Below are 23,476 nucleotides of genomic sequence, written 5' to 3' on the forward strand. Positions count from 1 at the left end.
TTCAGATCCTGGGAATGGCCTAGCTCGTTAGTTGCTCACAGGTTAGTGTGTTCACCTTGACTTATTCGTCAATTGGTCCTACTAGGACCTGAGTTAAGATCCCAGCACTACCAACAAGTGGATCTTGTAGTAAGAAGCCAAGTGTGAAACTTATTTTCCTTTTCTCTGAATATCCTGGGTGATCCTGAGAATCCTGGCATGATGGAGAACATTTCTATAAATCTAGATGCTCTGTGATAGGATGTCATCAATGTAATAAAATTAAGGTGTTTCATCTTAGTACAGTCAATGGTAAATAAATGAATTAAACAAAAAATACAAGAACAACCACACCAAACATGTATGGACTGAACATCTATAGGTAAGTATAAATCCTATCTTTACAATGTATATAAATAGTATGTTTCCAGGGCTAGGGCTTGAATACAGGACTAGTGAACAGGCCTAACTTTCTTTTCTTCAAATACGGTGATCTTTCCCTTCATCCACATTGCTGCAGATTTACCCAGATCCTGAGTTCAAAGCCAAAGCCTGGAAGAATAAACAGCGTGAATTGCAAGCCAGGGAGCTAAATTTTTCTTAAATTTTACTTTCCTCAATATGGCGCTTGAACTCAGGTCGAGGCAACTCTGCCTCAGCTTTGATCACCCTAGGCTGGGTTGCAGCCACTAGATCTACAGCTCCTCCTGGGATCATAGACCCTCAGGCCTTGCAAAGAAAGCAATGCACAGAAAAAATATGGCCATTTTATGTTTTCTTCCTTTGCATGGTGACCCTCATAGGTCTGAATGACACTGTTGCAAAGGGTACTTCATCTTGCATTGCTGAAGGCTGCCAGACTATCAGGGATGCCATAGGCCCACGTGGTAACATAGGCCCTGATTTCGAATCCCTGTCCTGAGACCAACCAATGGCAGGAGCTACTAAGAAAATGGTTCCCATCCATAGGATTAACAATGGAATATTGTCAATGTCACGGTTGAATGAATTGATCATGAATGATGCTCCTATAAAATTAGACAGCATCATTTCAGGAGGTTGATGCATTTTATTTAATATTTATGAAGTATTGAAAGAATATTATTACTTAAAGGAATGCAATAATTAAAGGACACTGATTTCATTAACAGTTTAAGGATGAAAACAATTAATTACATTACCTTAATTACATTAATTACATGGAGGTATAATTAATACCCAGGAATTGGAAGGAATGTAGTCTATATAACTGAATACTGTATAGACTTCTCTGACACTCTATAAAGATTTATATTTATTAGCATACTGCCATCTGCATGTCAATCTTTTCTTATTTTGGTCACCCCTGGGCCTTGATCTGAGGACCTGGAAACAGCCTGTCAGCTCAATTTGCCCCAGGATGGCATGCTAACATTCACCCATTCATGAATTGGGCCTTGAAGGCTTGTAGGTCTTGAGTTCAGATGCCAGCACTCCCCAAAATTAATCATGGAGTAAGAAGATGATGGTGATACATGTTTTCCTTTTCTGTGAAAGTCATGGGTGTCAGGTATGAAGTGGAATACATATGCAGACCTATATCCTGTGTAATCAATGTAATCAATGTTTTATGTTCCATAATAGTCAATAAAATAAATGGTCAATACATGAATAAAACAACAAAATAAAATAACTACACTGAATGCAATATGGAGTCAACATATGTATATAAATAAAAATCATACATGTAAATTGTACATGAATAGGATGTTTTCTAGTGATGGAGATCTATTTTAGGCATAAGGAACAGACCTGAATTTCTTGACTTTAAGTTGGTCAGCTTCCCATTCCCACACAGTGCAACAGAGTTACCAAGACATTGAGTTTCAATCCCAGTGCTGGCAGAAAAATGGTACCTTTGCAGTATGTGAGGCCCAATTCTTAAGCATTTCATAATGTCTCCATTTTATGAATGTGATTGTTTAACTGCTTAATAAAGAATTAACTAAAATCAATCAGTGTCCTATAATATAATTGTTTATAATTATATCCTAGAATCATTCAAGAACTGCCCAACCATGACATACATCACATTCCATTGGTATTAATATGGATAGGAATGAGTTCCTTAGGATCTCCAGCCATTTGGAGGTGGCAGAACCAGGATTCCAACTGTGAGCTCCAGCTCCCACCACTTCAACCTGGAGATAGGGTACTCACCGGGCTGTCCAAGAATATCAGCAAGACCAATGATTAGACAGGCACCAGTGGCTCTCAGCAGTCCTCCTTGATACTTACAAGGCTGTGATGGGAGGATCATGGTCAAAGTCATCCTAGTCAGGAAAGTCCTTGACACCTCTGTCCAACTTCAGTGCCAACAAAGCCAGAAGCCCAGGGCTCCAGTGTGGAGGGCGAGCCTTGAACAAAAGCAGTGCTCAGACTGTGCCCAGATCCTGAGTTCAAGGTCCGGGTCTGGCAACAAACAGACATACAGAACAATCTGTGTAGTCATCCAGCTAAAGCAGGTCACCATCTCATCTCCAACTGAATTGGACATTGTTCAGTGGGAAAAGGGCTGGGGGAGCTGCTATCTTCTTGACTCCGCAAATGCTGCTTGCATCACAGAATTCTGGCCACACCCCCATTCTTTCATGATTATTTCTGACCAATGGGATATAAGAATGGTGACCACGCCCACATTCCATGCTGCCTAGTAGTACCCGGGATTCCCTCTGTTAGTTTACAACACTACCAGCAGTTGAGGAAGGTAGAGGTGGCTGAGTGGTGAGGAAGAGACTCAAGCAACTTTGGAATATAGTAGAAAATTGAGATACCTGCCCACACCCTCGCTCCCTCCTCACCTTTCCAAGTTGCAGGATTTCAAACCTCAGGCAATGGTACACTGCCAGCCCGCCTAAAGACCTGACCTGGTCCCTGGCCCTGGTTCTCTGCTCTTGGCCCATGTGTTTGCAATGCCGCTGCCATTGCTGCTTGCCCCACCTGGAGCAGCCTCCAGCAGCTTTTCCCAGCAGCACAGGTGAGTGGCTGCTCCCAAATGACCACTACCTGGGATCAGACACGCCTCTGGGGGCACCATGACCCCTTTCTTGGATCTGAGGAGCCACCTTTCTGTCTTGGGCATTTCTGAAACAGAAACTCAATATATGCTCTAGTTGGATTGGATTGAGGTTCTCCTATCTGGGACAGGTATGCCCCACCAGGCCTGGTCCTCTGTAGTTGTAAACATGTAGCGCCATGCTCAGTCAGCGATTTAGATGGATTATCCCAAACTTTTAGTTCACAGCACCCGATTCTTGACCACAGGTGAAGCTCTGGGTAGGGCCACAACCATCAGACCTCATTCTCCTCACAGGACGGTTTTGAGGAAACAAGGGATTTATAGAGAGGGAATCTCTGGAGCATGGCTTGGCATGGAGTGAGTGGCATACAGAGAAGGTTCTCTGCAATTCTGTGAGCAAATGACAGGAAGATACCCACAAAGGACTCAGGTGGAGCAGTTATTAATCATGCAACAACTGGGGATTTTGAAACAAACCATGGCTCTCTTTCATCATTACCCTATCCCCATGAGGAAGGGGATCCTTTACTGTGTTGAATTTTGCATCTGGGGAAACCGAGGCACAGAGAAGTCAGGTGACGTCCTTATGACTTCAACTTCACAGGAAGCTCGGCCTGACTTCACTACCATGCTCCCTAAGACAATGGGTGCAATTCAATTCACTTCTTGTGGTAGGAAGTCCACTTCTTGTCACTTGTGGGGTTTGAACCCTAGGCATGGGCACTGTTCCTGAGCTCCTCAGCAAAAGGCTAGTGCTCTATCACTTGAGCCCACAGCACCACTTGTGGTTTTCTGGTGGTTCTTTGGAAATAAAAGTCTCAAAGACCTTCCTGCGGGGGCTGGCTATGAACCATGATCCTCATATGTCAGCCTCCAGTGTAGTTAGGATTAGAGTTCTGAGCCACCGGCACTCAACTTAATTTTAATTCTGACTTCTCTCTCTCTCTTTTACAAAAACTGGTTGAATAGGTGCTGGAGGAGGGGGTCCAGCATCCCCATGTGGTTGGAATCCAAGGTGACCCTCTCATTCTGGAGGTGGGCTGTGGGACAGGAGCTGTCTTGCTCAGCCTGTTGAAACAGCTCCCTGAGGTAAGCCCCACTGTTCCCTGGCTAGACCATGAAATTCATTGTCCATCCAGCCTTACTGGACTTATTGAATTGTATTGCTTTCTACATCATTTTCTAGCACCTGGCCAAACTTATGATACATAGTTACGGAGTGAAAATGTAATGCCTTCTTAAGAAAGTCATTTAGGGCTCTGGGAATGTGGCTTCATGGTACGGTGATTGCCTAGCATGCATGAAGCCCTGGGTTCAATTCCTCGGTAACACAGAAAAAAGAAAAACACTAGAAGGAATGCTGTGCCTCAAGTGGTAGAGTGCTAGCCTTGAGAAAAAAAAAGCTCAGGAATAATTCCCTACCCCTGAGTTTAAGCCCCAAGACTGGCAAAAAAATTAGTAAATGGAAAATAAAGAACCCATATTTGAAATACATAATTGCTACTTCCATACTGACACCTAATAATAGCCCGTAATTCATGTATTTTACTTATGTTAGGATACTGTGTTGAAAAAAGTTTTGTTCATTAAGTCACCGCAATTAATGCCAGGAATGTGCTTAGATGTGAGCTGAAGATTAATTCTGCAAATTCAAGGATTCAAGGATTTTGTGTCATCACTGCTCATCACAAAGTGAAAAGTAGTCTAAGTGTGATTTTGAATTCCTTTTGATCAGTTTTGGCATCAAAAAGGCAGAGGCTAATTAATAGTTGTGACAGAAAATAAGGAGTAACTCCAGATGGAAGGAAAAAAATGATAGTAAATAAGGTATACCAGAAACTGGTCTAGAGAACCATTTTTGGTTATTGAAGAAATAGTTGTAAACTAGGCTTTTGCTCATTGCCTTTATCATTCTAAATCTCTTAGGCTACTTCTTAATCTCTGCGTGATAAAAGTTTCTCTTTTTTTTTTTTAACTTGTGTGCATTTTTTCCTTTTTTCTTTTTAAATTTTTTTTAATTTTTTATTTTTTATTTTTATTTTTTGTGAACACACTGTACAGATGCGTTACAATTACATGGACAAGATAATGAGTACATTTATCAATCATTGCAGCCTCCTCCTTTGTTTACCCTTCATATCCCTTCCCAGCCTCTCCCAACGCCCCAACCCCAAAGGCCACACCCCGCACCAAAGTTGTAAAGTTCGTTTTTGACATGACAATTTGTACTTCTCATAGTTGCATCGGGTCCACCTGTATCCTTAAACGACTTGTTTTTCCACATCTCCTCCACAAATTATACCAACATCAAATATAGTGAAAGCAGGGGTTGTACTCTGGGGGTGGGACATACAAAGCAACAAAAATATAATCTTATAAATGAGTTAGAAACAAAGGCATGAAAGAATAAAACATTTAAAAACATATCAAGGGTTCATTTTCCTAACATCACATTATCTGACCTTTCCTGCTTTACTCAAACATATACTAAATATTGCAAATAAGGGAAACCATGGAACCTATGTTTCTTTGGGCTTGGCTTACTTCACTTAATATAATTTTTTCCAAGCCTTTCCATTTCCTAACAAATGGGGAAATGTCATTCTTTCTGATGGAGGCATAGAATTCCATTGTGTATATATACCACATTTTCATGATCCATTCATCTACTGAGGGGCATCTGGGTTGGTTCCAGATTTTAGCTATGGTAAATAAGGCTGCAATAAACATAGTTGTACAGGTAGCTTTAGTGTGGTCATGTTTGTGAAAATTTGGGTAAATGCTCAAATGTGGGATTGCTGGGTCATGGGGGAGCTCTATGTGAAGTCTTGAGGAACCTCCATACTGCTTTCCAAAGTGGTTGAAAAAGTTTACATTCCCACCAACAATGAAGTAAGGTTCCCTTCTGTCCACATCCCCTCCAGCATCTGTTGTTGATAGAGTTCTTGGTTATAGCCATTCTAACTGGTGTGAGGTGGTATCTCAATGCTGTTTTGATTTGCGTTTCTTTTATGGCTAGGAAGGTTGAACATTTGCTCATGTGTCTATTGGCCATCCTTGTTTCTTCTTCAGAGAAGTTTCTCTTTAAGTCTTTAGGCCACTTATTTATTGGGCAGTTGTTTCTTTGAGGATATGTTGTTGGGGGATTTGATTTTTTTGAGTTCCAAGTATATTTGAGATATGAGACCCTTATCCCTTATATTGCTAGTGAAGATCTTCTCCCAATCCGTGGGCTTTCTACTGATCTTGCTAGCTATGTCCTTTGCCATGCAGAAGCTCTGCAACTTCATGCAATCCCATTTGTCCAACCTTTCTTTAATTTGTTGTGTTTCCGGGTCTCTATTAAGAAAATTTGGACCAGAGCCAAGGAGACCTAGGGTTTCTCCTATTCCATCCTGTAACGTTTTCAGAGTGTCTGCTTTGTCTCCGAGGTCTTTGATCCATTTGGAGTTTATTCCGGTGTAGTGTGTTATATAAGGATCTAGTTATAGTTTTCTATAAGTAGTTAACCAATTTTGCCAGCACCGTTTACTGAAGAGGCTGTCTTTCTTCCATTCTATTATTTTAGCTCCCTTATCAAACATTAATTGTGTATGGGTCTATAGGTTCATTTCTGGGTTTTCAATTCTATTCCATTAGTCCTGAGGCATGTTCTTATGTCAGTACCAAGAAGTTTTGATTACCATAGCTTTATATTAGAGTTCGAAATTTGGTATTGACATTATACCAGCAGTGTTCTTTCCGTTGAGGAGCATTTTTGCTACTTGGGGTCTTTTATTGTTCCATATGAATTTTTGGATTGCCTCTTCTATTTCCTTGAGGAATGAGTTTGGAATTTTGATAGGTATCGCATTGAATTTGTAGATAGCCTTGGGAAGTATTACCATTTTCACAATGTTAATCTTTCCAATCCAGGAGCATGTGAGATTTTGCCATTTTGTAAGTTGTTTTGATTTCCTTTTTCAAGATTTTAAAATTTTCATCATAGAGGTCCTTCACTTCTTTGGTTAAGTTAATTCCTAGGTATTTTATTTTTTGAGGTGGGATTACAAATGGAGTTCCTTTCCTAATTTCATCCACACTTTTCTCATTGTTGGCATACAGAAAAGCCATTGACTTTTGGGGTTAATTTTATACCCTACTACTTAGTCAAAGTTTTGAATCAGCTTGAGTAATTTGGGAGTGGAGTCCATGGGATTCTTTAAATACAAGATCATGTCATCTGCAAAGAGGGAGAGTTTTATTTCTTCTTTCGTTATTTGGATCCCCTTTATGTTTTTTATCTTGTCTTATTGCTGTAGCTAGGCATTTTAATACTAGATTGAAGAGATGTGGAGAGAGTGGACATCCTTGTCTTGTTCCTGAGTTAAGAGGAAATGGCTTTAGTTTTTGACCATTAAGTATAATGCTGGCTGTAGGTTTGTCATATACAGCCTTTATTGTATTGAGGAATGTTCCATGGATTCCTAATTTTTCCAAAACCTTCATCATAAAGGGGTGTTGGATCTTGTCAAATGCTTTTTCTGCATCTACTGAGATAACCATATAGTTCTTATCCTTGCTCCTGTTTATGTTATGAATAATAATACTTGATTTGCGTATATTGAAACAGCTTGCATCCCTGAAATGAATCCTGTTTGATCTTGGTGTATGATTTTTTGGATGAATTGTTATAATCGTTTGGCCAAAATTTTGTTGAGAAATTTTGCATTAATGTTCATCAAAGAAATGGGTCTATAGTTCTCTTTCTTTGATGAGTCCTTGCCTGGTTTTGGTATGAGGGATATGATGGCTTCATTGAACGAGTTCAGTAGTGAACATTCTCTTTCAATTTCATTGAAGAGTTGGAGGAGTATTGGTGTGAGCTCTGCTTTGAAGGCCTTGTAGAATTCTGCTGTAAAACCATCTGGTCCTGGACTTTTCTTAGCTGGGATGTCTCTTATTGTTGTTTCTATTTCAATGCTTCATATGGGCCTGTTAAGCTGATTTAACTCATCTTGGTTTAGTTTTGGCATGCCAATATTTGCTAGGAAAAGGACTATTTCTGTCAAGTTCTCAAACTTATTAGCATAAAGTTTTGAGAAATATTCCCTTATAACGTTCTGAATCTTGGTTGTTTCCGTGGTGATGTTTTCATTCTCATCTCTGAGTTTATTTATTTGGGTGTGTTCTCTTCTTTTTCTGATAAGATTTGCTAAGGGTCTGGCAATTTTGTTGATTTTTTCGAAGATCCAACTCTTTGTTTTGTTGATACTTTGTATAGTTTTTTTTTGGATTCTTATTCATTTAATTCTGATTTAATTTTAATTATTTCTTTCCGTCTACCTGATTGGGGTTTATCTTGCTGCTCTTTTTCAAGGAGGTTCAGACGTCTCATTAATGTGTTGGTTTCAGATCTCTCCAATTAGTTGACTTGGGAACTCAGACCTATAACTTGCCTCTGAGTACTGCCTTTGCTATGTCGCAGAGGAGCTGGTAATTTGTGTGTACATCTTTGTTGAATATCATGAATACTTGAATTTCACATCTAATCACTTCCATGACCCACTGGGTGTCCAACACTGTTGTTCAGCCTCCATGTGTTACCGGAAATTCTTTGGTGGCTGTTAGTGTTGAGTTCTAATTTTATTCCCTTGTGGTCAGAGAGAATGCAAGGTATAACTTAAATGTTTCTGAATTTGGACAAGTTTGCTTTGTGGCCAAAAATGTAGTCTATTTTAGAAAATGTTCCATGTGCTGCTGAGAAAAACGTGTATTCTGATGCTGCTGGGTGAAATATTAGGTAGATGTCTTTTAAATCTAGTTGACCTATGCAGCTGTTTATTTCTGATGTTTCTCTGTTGAGTTTTGCCGAATTGATCTATCTAGTGTGGAGAGTGGTGTGTTAAAATCCCCAACAATTAATGTCTTTGGATCTATATGGGATTTGAGGGAAAGTAGTGTTTCTTGGATATATTTGGGTGCTACATTTTTTGGCGAATAGATATTTAGAATTGTAATATTCTCCTGAAAGAGAGATCCCTTAATTAGTATTTAGCTACCTTCTTTAACTCTTCTCACGAATTTTAATTTGAAATCTATTTTATCTGATATTAGGATTGCAACTCCCGCCTGTTTATGGGGGCCGTTTGCTTGGTAGATTTTGCTCCAGCCTTTAACATTGAAAATGTGTTTGTTTTTATGGGCAAGGTGTGACTCCTGAAGGCAGCAGATAGAAGGATCTTATTTTTTAATCCAACTAGACAGTCTATGTCGCTTAATTTTAAAGTTAAGTCCGTTAATGTTAAGAGTTAGGACTAAGAGGTATTTGGGAGTTCCTGCCATGTTATCCACCTTCTTGGGGTTGCGAAAACTGTGTTCTTCCTATGGTTCTTGGATTCTCACTTTTGGTGCAGTTTTTTGGCCTTTATAGTGGTCTTGTTGGTTTTCTCTGTGAAGGACATCCTTAAGAATCTTTTCTAGGGCTGGTTTGGTGGAGATGTATTGTTTCAATTTTTCTTTGCTATGGAAGGTTTTTATTTGGCCTATAGTTATGAAGGAGAGTTTAGCTGGGTACAGTATTCTTGGTGGATACTTGTCTGTTTTTAGGGCTTGGCATACATCATTCCAGGCTCTTCTTGCTTTGATTGTCTCTGCTGAGAAATCTGAGGTGATTCTAAATGATTTCCCTTTATAGGTGATTAACCTTTTCTCCTTGACAGCTTTAAGGATCTTTTCCTTTGTCTGAGTTGATCCTGTGTGGATTATAATGTGACAGTGTGATGTTCTATTCTGATCTGGTCTATTTGGAGTTCTAAAAGGTTCTTGTATCTGAATAAGCCTATCTTTTTGCATGTTTGGGAAGTTCTCTGCTAGGATCCTGTTAAACAAATTTCCTAGACCATTAACTTCTGTTTCTAGGTACTCCTCTACACCCATTATCCTTAGATTAGGTCTTTTGATGGTGTCTTCCAAGTGTTGGATAGATCTATCATATTTTTTGGACTTGTCTTGGATGGTTGTATGTTCTTTCTCTATAATATCTAGGCTATCTTCAATCCCCGAGTTTCGATCTTCTGCATGGTCTAACCTGCTGTTAAGACTTTCTACTTTGTTTTTTATTTCTTTTCCTTCTAATTGGTCAGCTTTGATGTCTTCACATTCTTTGTTGAAGCCTTGTTTTAGATCTTGTATGGACTTCTTTACTTCCTTAATTTGGTGTTCAGTGTTTATTCTCAAATCACTTAGTTAATTGGTTATGGTTTCCTTGGACTCCCATTCCTTCTGTTGGGTTCCATTCAGCATTCCCTTTGTGGTTTCCCTGACTTCCTTCAGCTCTTTGTTAATGGATCCCATGAATGCCTTTAGTGATCTTTGTGTATTCTCATCCTTCTCTCTCAATTTCTGTATTACTTTTTGCTTAGCTTCTTCCTGTTCATGCCATTCCTGCCTGTCTCTTTGAGTATTCTCAAGAAGCTGCACACGCAAATCCTGTATCAGTTTTTGAGTATCTTCCTCACCCTCATGATATTCCTGTATAGAACTTTTTATTGTCTCCTCTCTTTCCCTCTAATGCTCATACAGAATCCTTTGTAAATTTTCAATCTTTTCCTGCATTGACCTTTTGTTTGTGTCCTCTCTCTTTCTATCATGCTCATACAGAGTTCTTTGTATGGTTTCAACCTTTTCATTTATCATGTTTGCCAGCAGTGTTTGTAGACCTATTTGGGAACTCTCCTCTGAATTATTCATTATCTGTTCTGTCCTCTGATTATCATGAATGGGAATGGAGATACCCGGACCTGCCATTTTTCCTGTGGTTTTCCGCCTTACTCTGCCCATTTGGAATGAAAGTAACACCAGTTTTGTCCAAGAACACTAACTTAAGGCAAGCATCAACCAAAGTCTGAGTTTGCATAGTCAATAGTCTGCAGACACAATCTAGTTCAACAGATACCTTTATTCAACCTCAAACAACTATATATTAATGGGCTATGAACCTCAAAGAAGAATTTAGTAAACCAGAAGTTATTAGGGTTAGGGAGAGATGTGGGTAAAAAAATACTAATGGAGTGATGTGGGAAGATACAGGGAGAGTTAACTAAGTCCTCGTCTCAAAGTAGGAAATAGGTTGGATAGGATGGAAGTAGAGAGAGAAAAAACAAGAAGAAATTGAAAGGGAAAAAAGAGACCAGAAAAAAATAGAAAAATAAAAATTAGTAATATGCAGATTTGAGAACAAACTATTCAAAGAATGGGAATATATTCAGAGAAGGGGAGGGATATAACGGAGATGTGAAAATTTTAAAAATAAAAATACTTAAAATGTTATATAGGTATAAAGAGGTAGTACTGCTATTAAGGAATTTAAGTCTCAGAAGTTTTGAATTGAGTAATAAATTTGGATTAAGTGTGTACACAATGGGGGATAGAGCCTAATAGTTAACTACGGGTTTATCTGAGGATGTGCATAACAACAATTAAGTCCCATAAAGAGGAACAAAAGAGAGGAAAAGATGAGAAGGGTAAGGAAGAAAGAAAAAAAAAGATCAGAAATTCAGTCGAGCTAAGCAAAACACAAAAAGAAAAAAATTTTTAAAAGAAGAAAAAAAAAAAGAAAGAAAAACGCACACACACATGTGTCCCTAAAATAAAGATTATAAGGGGGAAAAAAGTTACTAGAAAATATTTGTTTTTCAAAAAAGGTAAAAATTAAAGATTAAAAAAAGTTTTAGAAAAGAAAAAAAACTTTTTAAAGGTATAATAAAAAAGAAGAAGAGGAAAAAAAAGTTCTTTGATTTTTTGGGGAGGGTTGGGAAAAATCCTGTATCCTCCTTGTGTCTGTAATCAGCCTCTGGTTGTAGTCTCTGGTCTGCTTGTGGTCTTGTGGCTTGGTTGGTTTCTTAAGTCAGTTTGTTTGGACAGGCAGAAAAATTTTCTGCTTTACCCAGGATTTTTCGATCCTCCCCAAGTTAGTTCAATAGGAGGGGGGTGTGCTTTGAGTATCACAAAAGAGGGAGATGGCTTTTTCCTCAAGTTTGGAGATGCTGTGATGAGGCGATGTTCTGAGTAGAGTTCAGGCCTTTCAGCAAAGAGTAGCTTTTCCCGGGGCCTAGTTTGTGAGAAACTCACAGAGGACAGCCTGGAGCCACTCTCAGGTTTTCTGTTTGCTGATGTCGAGGCTACTAAAGAGAGGGGCAGCCTGTGGCTCTGATTACCCAATGAAGAAAGCCAATCCTAGGGCTGTCGCCCGAACTGGGTGACTTTTCCCTGGGTGGAGCTGAGTCTGGCAGGTCACGCCATTAAGTTCTTGTGACCTGCTAAATGACCCTAGTTTTATTCCAAGGCCTGAGTTGGAGCTAGCAGCTCCGCCAAGCTTTGTCGGTATCCAAGATGCAGATCTCCGGTACTGGGGGGGGGGAGGGGTGACCTTCCCTCCTCTGCTCCCTGAGAAGGAGTGAGCAAGTCAGGCTTCTACTCATACTGAGTCTTGGTTCCTGGGTCATCTCTGGTCTGCGAAATGCAGATGTCTGCTCCTTGTCGGTTCTTGCTGATGTTGAGTAGGATCTGCTTGCCCTCCGTGTCTGGCTCTTTTGTCCCCAGACTCTCTCTGTTTCAGGTATGTCGGTACCTCCCCCACTGCCACCACTGCCACAACAGCAGCAGCAGTTGCTGGCAAGAGCGCAGATCTGTCACCTTGCCTGGATTTTCCCTCTCTGGCCTCTCTGTCCTGTGATGGCACACTTGGTGTGATTCCTGGCTTAGGACTGTCGACTGGAACTCTATAACTGCTTTCTATGGAAGAGCTTTTTATTTCCCTCCAGCTTCTCCTCTGCCATCTTCCCAGAATTCCCGAAATATACCTCCTTCTATGCTGTTGTTTCATACCTTATTTCCTTTGTTTTCTAAAAATCTCAGTCTTTCTATATTTCTCTATGAACATTTCCTGATAGTAAATACACCTATACAGATGTCACAGGATGCTAATATAAGGGTCCCATAACTCATGAGTCATTAATGTAACAAAATGGAAAAGAGGACATATTTACTGCTACCTCAATTTTTCTGAAAAGCTGCAATGTCATCATTTGGTTAAAATTCCATTCTTTGTCTACACAGTGTCATTCAGTCCACCTAAATGCAAATATGAAATGGGTGCTGTTGGTTTACAACTGTAATCCTAGCTACTCAGGAGGTTAAGATGAGAGGATTGTGGTTCAAAGCTAGCCTTGTCAGGAAAGTCCATGAGACCCTAATCTTCAATTAATCACCAAAAACCCGGAAGTGGTGCTGTAACTAAAGTGGTAGTGCGCTCAACTTGAAATGAAAAGCGGGATCCTGTGCCCAGGATCAGAATTCAAACCCCACAACCAACAAAACAGGTGAAATATGACTTTAAGGTTCCCCAGAAGGAACGGCAAGATCAATAATCTTCCCAAGCAAAAAAAATTAATTCCAAAATTATTCAGTGCACCTACTTTTGGTGAGTTATGTTATGGAATCTGTGCTGGACATATTCTCTAAAAACAAATTGTTTAGGGATTCAGGTGGACCCATTGCAACAATGAGATGTACAAGTCGTTATGTCAAAAAACGAACTTTACAACTATGGAGAGGGGGAGTATGGGAAGGAATGGGAAGGGGAAACAACGAAGAGGCAACAATGCTTGATAAGAAATGTACACGTTATCTTGCCCGTGTAATTGTTACTCCTCTCTATGGTATTCCCACAATAAAAAAAGAAAAAATGTCAAATATTAGCTTCACAATAAACATCTAATATTTCTTCTTTGAAGAGAGACGTCTATACAGTTGATGTCACTTGGCTTTCTTACTATCTTAGTTCGAATCCAACCCTGGGAGGAGAGTCTGTCAAACTCTTATCTGTAATTATACAGCAAACAAGCCACAAGTGGAGTTTTGGTTCAAGCAGTAGAGTACTAGCTTTGGGGGCAGATTAGCAGGAAAAAAAACTGTTCAGGGACAGGATCCAGCCTATGAGTTCAAGCCCCATAACCAACACAAACTAAAAAAAACAAGCAAACACAAAAAACCCAGATATTTCATTGGGACCCTCCTTAAAGGAGTACTGATCATACTCACTGGATGCTTTTTTGGAATCCTTATTCCTCTGGAGAATTCAAGACCAAACTAAAGGAATTGAAAACTGACTCCTGAAACAAGAGAATCATCTCAGGAGTGAAAATACCAGCGGTAAGACACTTTAAAACTTCCATGTCATTGTTTCTTGGCAGTTGAACTGTTTTGGGGGGTCCAGTCGTGGGCCTGAACTCTGGGCCTGAGCGCTGTCCCTCAGCTCTTCAACTCAAGGCTAGAGCTCTACAACTTCAGCCACAGCACCACTTCTGGCTTAAGTTTTGCTTATATAGTGCTGATGAATTGAACCTGGGCCTCATGCATGCAAGGCAAGCGCTCTACCACTGAGGCAACTTCCCAGTCCCTGCATTAGAATATGTTTAAAACAATTTTATTTCTTTTTGTTCTATGCTGGCCTTCAAATGGCACATTATATCTTTTTGTAATTCTCTCAATTAGAAGTTTACAGAAAAGTTATATATGAGTAAAAACACACACGAAAAAGTCGGGGACAGAGTTTGCTTCAAGCCTTGGGACTTTCTTGTACAGTAAAAAGGAAAGCACAAGTTAACTTGAACTTTGTCAATCCTCTATATTCCATTCATCTCCTGGGATCAGTTTCCACATCCAGTAGCAGTTATTTCCAGGAACAATCTACGGTGCTGCCTGAGATATAATGAATGTTTTCTTGCTTCACCGAAATAACACAAAGACACCCTGATCTGAGGTTACACGTGTTTCAGAGACAACTTAGTAAAGAGAAAATATGAAATTTATATTGCTCTTAAATACATTTTCCATTAGTATTTTGAGTTCAAACTTTGTAAGTTCTCTATAAATTAAGGCGAATTTTAAACGGGAAGAAGGTTCTCAGATCATTTTTTTGTAAGTGTATGTGCTGCGCATTATTTCCCAACTGTTCATGAGTTAACAGTAAGAAAACAATAGCAATAATAGGAGAAAGAGAAGTTTTGTGTTTAAGTATAAGGGTTCAATACACTATAGAAGATTCTACAAATAAGACCACATTGAAACAATAAAACCAAGTCCAGTATGTAAATTTGAGAGTGATATAGAGAAAGCACTACTCCTACGTGGAACAGGAAGTATGAGGCCACTCCCTTTCTAAATCACGCTTGCTAATCACGCAACTTTGTAGACAGTAGAATGGAAGCATAATTCTCTTTCCAATGCAATTCAGATATAAGAGCATGGACTTAATTGGAAAAAAATTCCATCCTGAGAGAGCAGGGATTATACTAGCCGTGAACTGGTAGAAAAGATCACATTTATTTTCTTTCTTTTACTTATGTATTTTTTGTTGTTGGTGGTCTTGGCACTTGAACACTGGGCCTGGGAGCTTTCCCTCTGTTATTCAGCTCAAGTCTAATGCTCTATACTTGAGCCACAGTGCCACTTTCAGTTTTCTTGTAGTTAATTGGAAAAAGAGTCTCCGGGACTTTCCTGCCCGGCCTGGCTTTGAACCCTATCCGAATATCTCACCACCACCCAGCTTAGGATCACACTTCTAACAGTGTACACACAGCATATATAATGTGCATGTTCATCTATCTTTATATGAATTCGTAAGTTAAAAATCTAGGCTACAGCTTAGCCTTTACACTCACAAAAATGTTTGTAATTTAAAAGTTGATACTACTGGAGAAATAAAACCTAACAATGTAAAGGTGTATGGGAAGTTCAGTTTGCATCCAGCCAGGGCAGGACAGTCTTTGAGAAGCTATAATTAACCAACAAAAAGCTGGATTGGAAGCATGGCTCAAGTATTGGAATACCACTCATGAGCAAGATTGCTGAATAAGAACTTAACCCTGTTGTATACATGCATACAACCATACACATATATACAGAGACACTTATATGCACACACAAATACACATATGAAGCAACTCTCAGAATATGTGGAAAAGTTGGAAAACAATAGAAAATATGTCCTGAGTAAGACTAGAACCAAGTGATAATTTTTAATGTTAGAAACTCCTCAAGAGAACCTTCTTCAAAAAAGTTTATGAATATTACATAGATAGGGACCAGAGATAGTAAGAGAGTCAAGTAATTATTATTAATGAGAACGGGTCCATGGAGGAATTAATCAGAGACTCCTGCGGGTGCATCTGAAAATGTTCATATCCTGTGTCAAATGTTAGAACATCTTTGAAAAGAGTACATGAACACTTTGAGCAGTATTGTGGATAATATTACTGGAGAAATTCAGAATTGCTAGTCTGTATCTAGATTAAATAAACCAAGAAACTATGGAGGGGCAATGTGATACAAGGCTAGAATTCTAGCACTCAGACTAAGACAGGAGATTAGATAGTGGAATTATACAGTGATACCTTCCCTGGACCAGGTAGTATAATTTTGTCTTAATAAAACAAACCAAACAAGAAAGGAATACAAAGTTGGAAGTTTGGGCTAATTTTGCCATTATGTTTTGAGAAGTCAAGTTTCCTATTGAAATGCAACTCACATGTAATCCTCAGTTGTGTTTGAAATGTTCTCTTCATTACAGAACATTCTTAGATGCAAAATGGCTCATGATTCCCATCCAAAATTTGAAAAACTAAGTAATCATCATTTTGATATATTCCAAGGAAAGGATGAAGGATTACAAAAGCTTAAGCCTGGAAAAACTAAGTAATCATCATTTTGATATATTCCAAGGAAAGGATGAAGGATTACAAAAGCTTAAGCCTGGAAAAACAGCAAAGTTAATCTAATGTAGCACTATGTAGATCTTGCTAAATTAGAGTTTATATTTAAAATAAATATTTTGGTTTTGTTTGTAATTTCATATTCTATAGGATACTACAAAATTCTTTTTAAGTAGAGGTTTAATTGAAAAATTTACAAATGTTTCTTGCATTCTATTTGCCTAGAATTTTCTTTCATGAGAGTAATAATTAGAACTCAGTTAATAGATAATACCAACACTTCATGTATAAAATGATAATGTGAATAATGAAGACAGAGTTGGCAACAAATGGATGATATTAATTTATACATTTAGAAAAAGGGCAATTTTTTGAGGCTTTGGTATAACATCGTATGAAGAGAATAATTGTGTGAAATCTTCTTTCTTCTACCTGTATGTAACACAGGAAGCAATTTCCTTAATTACGTGCCTCTGTATACAGTGAGAAAAATGCTAAGTTTGGGATTTGTTTTATTTTCGTTTTTGATTTATTGGTTTGTCCTAGTCTTGAACTTCGAGACTGGACACTGTCTCTGAGCCTGTTTATGCTCAAGGCCCGTGTCCTACCATTTCCAACCTCAGCTCACTTGTGTCTGGCTTTTGCTAAGAAGTTTATTGGAGATAAGAATCTAGAGAACCTTCCTGCCTGGGTGGGTTTTTCTCAACGTCTAGTGCGTTGGGGTCCCTGGGTAAGGGTAACGAAATCACAAGGACACTGTGGATGCAGAGTGCAAACAGCAATTGTCACTGCATGCTGTGCTTTATTGTTAGTGGTATTTAATGACAAGCAAGCATGATCTTTGCCAAGATTTGGTCAGAAGACATTGACACAAAAATTTCAAAAGATACATTTTTACTTGACCTGTGAGACAATGTCTTGGTATATTATTATCTAAACTATTTTAGAGCAAGCTCAAACCAATCAGGAAAATGCTTGACCAGCTGTTCATCTATGATTAAGCAAGAAGAAGGGCTACTTCCTCAGCCTTCAGGAGTCTGTGACATGTCTTTTGAGATAGGGAGAGAGAACGTTTTCCCTCTCTAGCCCGGCATACCAAGAGCTTTCCTAATACTCAAATACAGTCTTCAGATAATCCTGAGGCGAAGCCTGCATCATTCTGCCCCCTAAACATAGACCCTGAGTCTTCACAATTTCCTTCTTTTTTCTTTTGTTTTAAAAGTAAAGCTTTCCACAGAGTTATCATAGATGCTTGCATTGGTTTCATAAAAATCAAATATAACAGTACAAGTGCAAACAAAATAATAACAATCATAATTCCCATACCACTAGCAGTATGTGAAATGCTTTGTAGTATTTCTTTCGGATCCAACCCTTCCAAATGTTTAATGAATGCATTAGCAATATTAGAAGCATCATCATTTGTAAATTGTTTACCAAAAATCTCATGTACATTAAATTGTAACTGAGCAATCAATTGAGCAGCAGTAGAATTTCCAGAAAAATACTGCTGTATTACATTCTAATCATGTATGGATTTCTTATATTTTACATTAGTAATGCAAAAGGTAGTAAAATTCCAATTACATTTTAACAATAACTGTTTTTCTACAACCAATAACTTGTTTCCTAACCATTCCACTGTCTGTTTAAGAATATTAATGTGTTTGTAATAGAGCATCAATTTCTACCTGTGAGACCCACAATTCATGTGAATCCCGGTGCCATTCTTCCACAAAGTGCTAATTTGTAAGGAAGTGTGTAGGGCAATTCCAGACACCGCAGCAACAGTGGTAATAGCAATTAAGCTTAAGATCACAGCTACAATGGCTCCAATCATACGCTTTGCACGTTTTAGTAGTTTGGTAAAAAAAAATTCAATAACAACACTATCCACAGAATTTTGGGACTATTCTCTTCCTAATTTATCAGGCCAATATGAGTTCTTTCTTGTAATATCATAGTACGATCACTGTCATTAAAATTAAGAGAGGAATTATGCAAGAACACAGGTGACAATTAAAAAAATAAATAGTAGGAGAAAATGTAAAATTTCCCACTAAAAATGCATAAGGCAGAGGTACACAAGCTGTTGCATCATAAGATTTGTACAAAGTAAAATTATAAGTGGATGCAGAGTTCACCGTCCTTGAAAACGATCCATTTGATAGCATCACAGGTTTCAGCGCCGCTGCGACCTTCCAAAGATGAGTCTGAACAGCAGTGGGTGCAGGCATGAAAACCCATAGAGCATTGGCAATGCTTCCATCTCTGCAGGCCATCAATCGAGCTCCAGTAAGCGATCCATTAATGGCTTCTGGCATCCTAGTAACATTTGATAAATCATATATGGTAATATTCCATTATGAACATGTGTTAATAAACTGTCCAAAAGGTCCTCAATTAATAAAATTATTGAACATTTTTCCAAATGTTCCTCTACACTCTTGCCACACAAAAGGCTGATATTTTAAATCAATATAAGTAAATCATTGCACATAGGTAAGGATAACTCTCCATCAGTGACATTTTCCCAGCTGCTATTAATGGCCAAGTAGTTAATCGCTGCAGCTGTGTTTTAAAATTGGAAGTGCATTTCCCAGGTAAAACCCAATGTTGCCAATTCATTACTAAACATGGAGGAGGCCCCAGACAAACAGGCAAGGAATGAGTATAGTAAGTAAAATTTTAAAAGCTACCATCATCCTTATTGCAAAATGTGAAATTATTCCAAGGAGGAGATAAAACAGCAGGAACAGTATAGATGGTTATATCCATGTCTACCCAAACAACAGGTTCCAATAAAGGAGGGTTAGGAATAAAGGCCCCAAAACTTACATTAGCATTAGCATGGACAGAGTTTACAGTAAGCAGGGCACACATGGCCAGGAACAAATTCTCAGCTGGGACAGGTTTACCATTGCATTGTAACATCTTTTGTCTTTCTCCAGGCAACTTTTTAACCTGTCCCTAGGTGGGCAGGGGGATTTCTTTTTCCTCAATTGGTGGCTGATTCCTTGAAGGATACAGGGCTGTCCTCACTGGGCCTCATCTGTATCCATCATGCAGGAAGCTAGTATTGTTTGCCATCCTGTGTAGACACAAAATCTTATCCTCTCCCCTTATGTAATAATGTTCCTAGTTGCCATTCTGCATCCAGTGCAATCTTAATCCATACCGAAGAATTTAAATAAGGTTTCTCTGATATATGTTCAAAATGGTGCTCAGCTCTAGTTAAAATATCTCCTTGTGGTAAGTTTAAAAAATTAAGAATATAAAGAGCTAGATGTAAAATTATTTTAAGATTTTGCATGGAAAACCACAAAATTTCCATACCCTCATCCAACCTTTTCCTCCTTTTTAATTTTTTAATTTGTTGTTGTAGTGTGCCATGAACTCGTTCAATAATGGCTTGTCCTTGGGGGTTATATTCTATTCCTGTAATATGTACCACATCATAAAGTTTACAAAATCTTTTAAATCTGATATTTTATAGGCTGGTCCATTGCCAGTCTTTATTTTAGCAGGCACTCCCATAATGGCAAAAGCTTCCAATAAGTGTTCTATTACATGGTTAACAGTTTCTCCCATAAGGGCAGAAGCCCAAACAAATTTGGAATACATATCTATTGTAACATGTAGAAAGGAAAAACGGCCAAAGGCTTATACATGGATTATATCCTTTTGCCAGAGCTCGTTCTGTTGTAATCCACGAGGATTTTCGCCAGCAGGTACAATTCTCAAATGCATTGGTCTGCATATAGGACACCTTTTTATAATTTGTTTAGTTTGAGAATAAGGTATTTTATAATGCATATGTAAATGGCTAGCATTTGTATGTAAATGAGCATGATCCTGTTTAGCAGAAGCAAAACTAACTAATTTATCAAACTGATTATTGCCATATACAAGGTACCCAAGTAACGAAGAGTGAGTTCTAATGTGAGTAACAAAACTTTGGCATTACGTTGTTGCAGTAATGCTTGTAATTTTTTAAATAGTTGGTTTAGCTGGGGTTTGGATGAATATGTAACTGCAGTGACTATATTAGTCACAACTCCTACAGCATAGGCAGAATCAGTAACAATATTAACATCTCCCACAAAATCTTGTAACATCTTATTAATAGCAAAATGTTCATTTTATTGAACTGATGCTTAAGTAGTTGTTTGTACCCAATATTTATTTGTTGTCCAATAGCACTTTTTGTTTTGGAGCCATCTGTAGAAATGGTAAGAGCAGTGGAAATAGGGGCCGTGGTAATTATATTGATAATGACAAGTTGTTGTTTATGCAAGCAATCCCACAATCTAACTTTGGGAAAATGATAGGAAAATTGCCCAGGAAAATTTACTAATGCTATTTGTAGCGTTTCAGACAGGTATAATAAATATTTTACTTGGACATTTGACAAAGGAAAGATAATTTCAAATAAATCATACACCGATAGGGTAAATACCCGTTGCCTGGCCTGTTGAATAATTATTGACAACTGTTGTTTATAAGGCATAATATATTTTGTAAATCTATGCCTTGTATAAATCCATTCTAATGGTACCTCATTTTGTCGTATAATTCCTGTTGGGTATTTCCATGTATCTAAAATATATAAATTTATGAGTTGATTTAGCGTTACTCGATGTAAAAACATTTTTTTTATTCTCTGTTCTACAAATTGTACTTCTCTTTCAGCTTCCTTAGTTAAAGTTCTTTTGCTATGTAAATCAGGTTCCCTTGTAATAATGAAAAAAATTATATAATTGATAAGTAGGAATTTCTAAGGATGGTCGCATGGAAATAATATCTCCTAGTAACTATTGAAAATCATTTAACTTATGTAATTGATCACGTCGTAAAGATATTTTTGAGGTGTCACTGTTTGTCTACAAACAACATATCCTGATGGAGGCATAGAATTCCATTGTGTATATATACCATATTTTCTTGATCCATTCATCTACTGAGGGGCATCTGGGTTGGTTCCAGATCTTAGCTATGGTAAATAATGCTGCAATAAACATAGTTGTGCTGGTAGCTTTAGTGTGGTCTTGTTTCTAAACATTTGGGTAAATGGCCAAAAGTGGGAGTGCTGGGTCATAGGGGACTCTATGTAAAGTCTTTTGAGGAACCTCCATACTGCTTTCCAAAGTGGTTGAACAAGTTTACACTCCCACCAACAATGAAGTAAGGTTCCCTTCTGTCCACATCCCCTCCAGCATCTGTTTTTGTTAGAGTTCTTGATTTTAGCCATTCTAACTGGGGTGAGGTGCTATCTCAATGTTGTATGGATTTGCATTTCTTTTATGGCTAGGGAGGTTGAGCATTTCTTCATGTGTCTATTGGCCATCCTTCTTTCTTCTTCAGAGAAGTTTTTCTTTAAGTAATTAGCCCACTTATTTATTGGGCAGTTATTTCTTTGAGGTTTTGTTGTTGGTGGATTTAATTTTTTGAGTTCCAAGTATATTTGAGATATGGGAACCTTGTCCATTGTATGGCTAATGAAGATCTTCTCCCAATCCGTGGGCTTTCTATTGATCTTGCGAGCTATGTCCTTTGCCATGCAGAAGCTCTGCAACTTCATGCAATCCCATTTGTCCAACCTTTCTTTGATTTGTTGTGTTTCCGGGTCTCTAATAAGAAAATTTCGGCCTGTGCCAAGGAGGCCTAGGGTTTCTCTTATTCCATCCTGTAATGTTTTCAGAGTGTCTGCTTTGACTCCAAGGTCTTTGTTCCATTTGGAGTTGATTCTGGTTCAGGGTGGTATAAAAGGATCTAGCTTTTGTTTTCTACAAGTAGTTAACCAATTTTGCCAGCACCGTTTACTGAAGAGGCTTTCTTTCTTCCATTCTATTATTTTAGCTACCTTATAAAAGAATAGATGGCTATAGGTCTGCAGGTTCATTTCTGAGTTTTCAATTCTATTCCATTGGGCCTGAGTTCTGTTCTTGTGCCAGTACCAAGCTGTTTCGATTACTATGGCTTTATAGTAGAGTTTGAAATTTGGTATTGATATTCCTCTAGCAGTGTTCTTTCCATTGAGGAGGGTTTTTGCTATTCTGGGTCTTTTATTGTTCCATATGAATTTTTGGATTGCCTCTTCTATTTCCTTGATGAATGAAGTTGGAATTTTGATAGGTATCGCATTGAATTTCCAGATAGCCTTGGGAAGTATTGCCATTTTCACGATGTTAATCTTTCCAATCCTGGAGCATGGAGGATGACATTGCATCATTTGTTAGGAAATGGAAAGAAGTGGAAAAAATTATATTAATTGAAGTAAGCCAAGCCCAAAGAAACATAGTTCCCATGATTTCCCTTATTTGCAATATCTAGTATATGTATGAGTCAAGCAGAAAACCCTAAGATATGTATTTAAGTGCTTTTTTTTCTTTCATGCATTTGTTTCTAACGCAATTATAAGATTATTTCTTTGTTGCTTTGTATGTCCCTCCCCCACAGTATAACCCCTGCTTTCACTGTATTTGATGTCGGTATAATTTGTGGAGGGGAAGGGGAAAAACAAGTCATTTAAATAAGGATACAGGTGGACCTGTTGCAACAATGAGAATTACAAGTTGTCATGTCGAAAACAAACTTTACAACTTGTGGGGGGGATTGGGTTTGTGGGAGGGCAGATGGGAAGGAATGAGAAGGGTAAATAAAGGAGGAGGCTACAATGCTTGAT

At 38.3% G+C, this 23,476-nt stretch overlaps 1 long non-coding RNA gene across 1 annotated transcript in view; it reads left to right on the plus strand.

Annotated features, from left to right (window-relative positions):
* The first annotated feature begins 2,717 nt into the window (after positions 1–2,717).
* Positions 2,718–23,476, plus strand: part of LOC138804758 (uncharacterized) — a 62,126-nt gene continuing 41,367 nt past the window's right edge. The window contains exons 1-2 of the long non-coding RNA XR_011365340.1: positions 2,718–2,995; positions 4,007–4,126. This is a non-coding gene — a long non-coding RNA (uncharacterized lncRNA). The remainder of the gene's footprint in view (positions 2,996–4,006; positions 4,127–23,476) is intronic.

This window comes from Dipodomys merriami, unplaced genomic scaffold (genome assembly GCF_024711535.1).
Source record: "Dipodomys merriami isolate MVZ:Mamm:240054 unplaced genomic scaffold, mDipMer1.0.p SCAF_371, whole genome shotgun sequence".
Taxonomy (NCBI): Eukaryota; Metazoa; Chordata; class Mammalia; order Rodentia; family Heteromyidae; genus Dipodomys; species Dipodomys merriami.